Source organism: Somniosus microcephalus, chromosome 1 (assembly GCF_052327205.1).
Source record: "Somniosus microcephalus isolate GS21.2 chromosome 1, FLI_Smic_1.0, whole genome shotgun sequence".
In the NCBI taxonomy this organism is placed as follows: Eukaryota; Metazoa; Chordata; class Chondrichthyes; order Squaliformes; family Somniosidae; genus Somniosus; species Somniosus microcephalus.
Genome location: NC_140987.1, coordinates 259490345 through 259497430, shown reverse-complemented (window position 1 = coordinate 259497430; position 7086 = coordinate 259490345).

Here is a 7086-nt window from a genome sequence, read left to right as displayed (position 1 = left end):
GGGAACAGGATTCAGAGTTCCTCTGGGCCATATCCAGCGATTGCGCTATATCTATAGCCTGTTTTAAGTCCAGTCCCTCCTTTTCAAACAGTTTCTGCCAAATATAATTTGAACTGAGGCCCGCAATAAGGGAGTCTCGAATCAGCTCCTCCGTGTACACAATGGCAGACACGGCCTTACAGTTACAGTCTCTGCCCAGTACTTTTAGGTTTAGTATAAAGTCCTCTAGTGACTCACCATGCCGCTGCGTGCGAGTAGTCAGAAGATGCCTGGCGTACACCACATTTATTGGCCGCGCGTAGTGGGCCTTCAGGATGGTGCAGGCATCCTCGTAGCTGGTGGCATCTTGGATGAGAGGGGAGACCCGATGGCTCACCCAGTTTCGCAGGATTCCCAGTTTCATGTCTCCGGTAGCGGTTTCGGCTGCGGCTATGGCAGTGGATGAGTTTGCAATGAAAAATTCGAAGCATTGGAACCAGTGTCCGAACTGTGTGGCTGCGTCTGAGGCATGGGGGTCCAGATCCAAGCGCTCTGGTTTCAGGAGTCGATCCATCTTGGTGTTTTAGTGATTAAAATTGATATGCCATCAATGACTCAAAGACAAGGATTCAACTGAAGGCTTTTAATCACTAAGAACATAGCAGTATAGCAGGTCTTCCCACATCGGGTTCATCTGGTAGTAAATGACTCATACAGCTCCTGAGACCTTTATATGGCAAAAGACAGGGGCGTAGCCAATACACACAATAGGAACAAAAGGGGGCGGTTCACAATACAAGCAGGTAAAATACAAGCAGGTAAAATACAAGCAAGTAAAATACAAGCAGGTAAAACACATGGGTTGATGAAGGCATATTTCATTGTTTTTTAGGTTCTAACTGTGAAACAAACATCAACGAGTGTGCGTCAGACCCCTGCCAAAACAGTGCTGCATGCCAGGATGGAGTCGGAAGGTTCGTGTGCTTGTGCCAGCCTGGTTTTACAGGTAAGTGTCCTCTCAGGAAATTCTCTCACTAACAGAATGAATAAGGGCAGATTCCCAGTGCAGTGTCACAATATTATCAGCACCGTGTTTAGCTCTACATTTTTATAACTGCATTGTATTTTTTTTTATTGGTCCGGATTTTGCAATTGTAATGACGGCAAAACTGTCAGGGTTCAGCGTCATTACCCTGCGAAACTGACAGCAACTTCTGGCGTCTGCACATGCGCAGTTAAATGCAGAAATCCTGAAATTGCTGTCATTGATTCCCTGCTCCTTCGCAGGGTGCGCTGTTGAACTCCCCACACAACCGGCAATCAATTAAAATCACTGAACTGATGAGAACGTGTGCTTTTATGCTGCAATATTGTTCTGGAAACTCCCTGAAAATGCTAAGCCCTATTGAATGAGGTGTAACTGGGTTTTTAACGGGGTACTGAGTCATAATTACTGCTGAACAATCTCTCTTGCCCTGAAAAACGAATTTTGTATTTGTGGAATGTCAATTTATTCCATTATGATAAAATTCCATGGTTTTTATTAAAAAATTTAAAGTTTGTTTATGATATTTCAGCTTCTACTTTAATCCCATGTGTATGTCCCAATCTTTATTTCATTCTCTGTAAAATGATTAAAAAGTGAAGGAAAATCAGTGCTTTTTACTTCCTAGTTTTTTGTCTGTGAGAATTCTTCAAGGTGATTGGCTGCTTGGCCAGCTTGCTGACATCACTGTTGCAGGACGCTTGCAATCCCCTAGACTTGGTGCCAGATTCAAATTAACATTGGGAGAGGTGAAATCAATGCCACAGAGATCACTAGATCTTTGTGGGCAACTTCCTTTGAAATCAGCAGCAATACTCCAGGATACTTAACTTTTAGAAGAGATAGGCAAAATGGAAAAGGAGTTGGGGTAGCCCTGATACTAAAGGATGGGATAGAGACAGTATAGAGAAAGGATCTTAGCTCCAAAAATCAAGAAGTAGAATCAGTTTGGTTGGAGCTAAGAAAGAGCAAGGGGCAGAAAACATTGGTGGGAGTTGTTTATAGGCCTCAAACAGTAGATGTAATGTAGGGCAGAGTATAAATTAGGAAATTAGAGGCGCATGTAACAAGGGTAATACAGTAATCATGGGGGACTTTAATCTACATATAGACTGGGCAAACCAAAAATTGCAGTAATAGTGTGGGGGACGAATTCATGGAATGTATGCAAGATAGTTTTCTAGATCAGTGTTGAGGAACCAACTAGGGAACAGGCTATTTTAGATCTAGTATTGTGCAACGAGAAAGGGTTAATTAATAACCTTTTGGTAAAGGGGCCTTTAGGGAAGAGTGACCATAATATGTAGAATTATATATTGAGTTTGAAAGTGATTTAGTTAAATCTGAAACTAGGGTCTGTAAGCGTTTTTTGATCCTAGCCCAATTGCTAGACAGACGTTTTGAATCGCCCCCGCCTTACGAAAGTTCTATACCCAGGAATTATTATTCAGAGTGTAAATGAAATAAGTCACAGACAGGGATGCTTCGATGAAAAATCAAACTTATATTTATTTGGTCTAACATACACTAGCTAAAACATGCACTACTAAACAAAATCACTGTCTCTATGGAGAATAAAATCCAGGTTACAAACAACATACATACAGTACAAAACTGGGGACTATAACGAGCAGTAATTCCCTTGTTGCTATGGTGGACTCTAATTCCACCCCTACCAACGAATTACCCTTCGCCTGGCTGAACCAAACAAAGCTCCCACCCTCGGAATAGCCCAAAAACTTCACTTCTGAGAGCCCTTACAGCTCACACAGCTCGCCTGGGATATCGGGTTACTGGCTTGGAACACTCGAGACTGTGCTTACCCCCACACGTGGTCGGTTTCAATCGCTCCACTCGGCGGCTTCTCTGGTACTTCTCGTTAGGTCGATCTTGTTGGAGCGGGAGCGAGAGAGAGAGAACGGTGGGAAAGGATCTATCTTTATAGGAGTCTGGCTACCCCTATATTTCTCGCCAATCTTTAAAATCCTTTTGTTTCTAAGCACTCCGGTGCTTAATCAGTGATGGGTCATCATCTGACCCATGAGTATTCCATGATTGGATTAATGGCCCTAAGTCTGGGACATATCTTTGGTCTTTGTGTTGGGAAAAACTGGCTTCTTTTCGGCTGTCTGAGGCTAGTGGGTTCATTGTTCTGCTTCTCTTCTGAGATGGAGGTGAGAAGTGCTTTTGCATATTAGAGTGGCTTTCTAATAAGTTCAAGTTCAGTGGCCCCCTTCCTTTTTCCAGGACTGTCGGGCGAACCCATACATTCTTGATGACTGACAGTTCTTTTGTCACAGCCAACTGCCATGCGTTCTCTGGAGTTTTAACAAACCAGTCCTCCACGCATCTGCACAGGGCGATCCCACCACAGGGAAAACACCCTCAGCCCATAAAGTCCACAAAAATATTCTCGACTGAGTCCATTCTTCAAACAGAGACTTTGCGATCTCTTCAGGTCTTAAATCTAAACAATGAAAACTATGTAGGTATGAGGGGCGAGTTGGTTAAGGTAGATTAGGAAACAACATTAAAAGATATGATGGTAGTCAAGCAATGGCTAGCATTTAAAGAATTAATACATAATTTACAACAAATATACATTCCATTAAGCCACAAAAACTCCACAAGAAAAGTGGTCCAACGGTGGCTAACAAGAGAAGTTAAAGATAGTATTAGATCAAAGGAAGAGGCTTATAATGTTGCCAAAAAGAGTAGTAAGCCTGAGGATTGGGAGGATTTTAGAATTCAGCAAAGGGGGACCAAGAAATTGATAAAGAAAGGTAAAATAGAATATGAGAGTAAACTAGCGAGCGACATAAAAACAGACTGTAAAAGCTTCTATAGGTATGTAAAAAGGAAAAGATTAGCGAAAGTAAATGTGGGTCCCTTACCGGCTGAGACAGGAGAAATTATAATAGGGAATAAGGAAATGGCGGAGAAATTAAACAAATACTTTGTGTCTGTCTTCACGGAAGAAGACGTAAAAAACTTCCCGGAAATAGTGGCAAACCAAGGCTCTAGCGAGAATGAGGAGCTGAGAAATTAGTATTAGTAAAAAATAGTACTGGAGAAATTAATGGGACTGAAAGCAAATAAATCCCCTGGACCTGATGGCCTACATCCTAGGGTTTTGAAAGAGGTGGCTATAGAGATGGTGGATACATTGGTTGTCATTTTCCAAAATTCCATAGATTCTAGAACGGTTCCCATGGATTGGAAGGTAGCAAATGTAACCCCACTATTTAAGAAAGGAGGGTGAGAGAAAATGGGGAACTACAGACCAGTTAGACTGACCTCAGTAGTAGGGAAAATGCTAGAATCTATTATTTAGGATGTGGTAACAGGGCACTTAGAAAATAATAATAGGATTGGGCAGAGTCAACACAGATTTATGAAAGGGAAATCGTGTTTGACGAATCTGTTAGTGTTTTGAGGTTGTAACTAGCAGAATAGATAAGGGGGAACCAGTGGATGTGGTGTATTTGGATTTTCAGAAGGCACTCGATAAGGTGCCACACAAGAGGTTATTAAACAAAATTAGGACTCATGGGATTAGGGGTAATATGCTAGCATGGATTGAGGATTGGTTAATGGACAGAAAATAGAAAGTGGGAAAAAGCGGGTCACTTTCGGGTTGGCAGGCTGTAACTAGTGGGGTACCGCAAGGATCAGTGCTTGGGCCTCAGCTATTCACAATCTATATCAATGATTTGGATGAAGGGACCAAATGTAATATATCCAAGTTTGCTGATGACACAAAGGTGGGTGGGAATGTAAGTTGTGAGGAGGATGCAAAGAGGCTTCAAGGGGATATAGACAGGCTAAGTGAGTGGGCAAGAACGTGGCAAATGGAATATAATGTGGAGAAAGGTGAAATTATCCATTTTGGCAGGACAAAAATAGAAAGCAGCGTATTTTTTAAATGGTGAAAGATTGGGAAATGTTGGTGTTCAGAGGGACCTGGGTGTCCTTGTATACAAATCACTAAGCTGACATGCAGGTAGAGCAAGCAATTAGGAAAACAAATGGTATGTTGGCCTTTATTACGAGAGGATTTGAGTATAAGAGTAAAGTCGTCTTACTGCAATTATATAGGGCCCTGGTGAGACCACACCTGGAGTATTGTGTACAGTTTTGGTCTCCTTACCTAAGGAAGGATATACTTGCCACAGAGGGAGTGCAACAAAGGTTCACCAGACTGATTCCTGGGATGGCGGTGTTGTCCTATGAGGAGAGATTGAGTAAACTAGGCCTATATTCTCTAGAGTTTAGAAGAATGAAAGGTGATCTCATTGAAACATACAACATTCTTACAGGGCTTGACAGAGTAAATGCAGGGAGGATGTTTCCCCCGGCTGGGGAGTCTAGAACCAGGGGTCACAGTCTCAGAATTAGGGGTCAGCCATTTAGGACTGAGGTGAGGAGAAATTTCTTCACTCAGAGGGTGGTGAATCTTTGGAATTCTCTACCCTAGAGGGCTGTGGATGCTCAGTCGTTGAGTATATTCAAGACAGAGATTGATAGATTTTTGGATATTAAGGGAATCAAGGGATATGGGAATAGTGCAGGAAAGTGGAGTTGAGGTAGAAGATCAACCATGATCTTATTGAATGGCAGAGCAGGCTCGAGGAGGTGAATGGCCGACTCCTGCTCCTATTTCTTATGTTCTTTTGACCACAAAATCTGGGCCAATGACTTATTGATCACCAGTGCATCACTATTCACGGTGTATTTGTGAATGACTTATGAACAAACAGGATGGTGTTTCCCCATAACTAAAAGTAAAAGATCACAAGGCATTCAAAACCTAAACTGTCCCTTAAAATAACCCCATAGAACCACAGCAGTAGAAAACACAGAAGGAGTCTATTTGGCCCATCATGCCCGTACCGGCCCCTTCCTGCAGTACTCTTTTCATAACTCTGCATTTTTCACTGCTTCGAATCTTTATTTTTCCCTTAAAAGATGTAATGGTCTCTGCAAAGCATTCCATGTTCCAACAACTCTCTACATAAAGAAATTCCCCCCAGCCTTTCTCCTTATTCTCAGTGGCAGTTTTAAGTCGATAACCCCTCATCACTGACCCCACAATGAGAAAGAAATAGCCTTTTCCCTATTTGCTCTATCAAAACCCTTCCTAATTATAAATATAAAACACCTTTTAGATCATTGCTTTTACAAATTACCTCTTTACTCTTGTAATCTATTCCCCTATTTATAATATCCAAAATGCTACAGGATTTGTTATGGTTTAATCTACCTGCATTCACACTTTCAGGGAATGACATATTTGAACTCCTAGGTCTCTCTTCCTCTATGCCATTCATTGGGCCAGATTCTGCGGTCAGTGGCGAATGAATGGTGCCAGCTGTTCATTACACTTGCACTTGTCCATAGACTTTCTATGGGGTTTTGCACTGGAACTTGCTGTAAACTAGAGAGCCATCTGGGACCTGTGTGAACAGGGAAAGCAACTGTGTATCTCCTTAACCAATCAGATTGAAGAATCATCAATGCGCAGCGCAGAGTCTGAACCAGGAAGTGTCACTTAGAATATTGAGTTCAATGTCAAATCAGGTACAGAAAGCGAAATAAAGAGAGGGAAAGAATGATTAGATTAAAAGAGAGAGATAAAAGAGACCAGAAAGAAAAAAGAAAAAAAATCTCCAACAATAATTAAAAGCTGAAGGAATGAGACTCCACAATTGTAAAAGTTACTTTTCAGTGCATGAGAGGTTGTTTGCCAGTAATGAAGACTTATCACGGTGCTAACGGGTGCTTATACTGGAATGGACAAGTGCTAACCTGGTGAGTTTAGTTCGTATCTATGAGGTAAGTACAGCAACTTCGCGCCGTTCAATGTATTTGAAATGGGGAGCCAGACAGCGAGATGGCAGCCAATTTGTGCTGATAATAACCAGATAATCTGTTTTTTGTTATATTGATTGAGGGATAAATATTGGCTAGGACACCTGTTCTCTCCTGTTCTTCTTCAAAATAGTGCCATGGGATCTTTTACGAGAGAGCAGACGGGGCCTTGGTTTAACGTCTCATCCAAA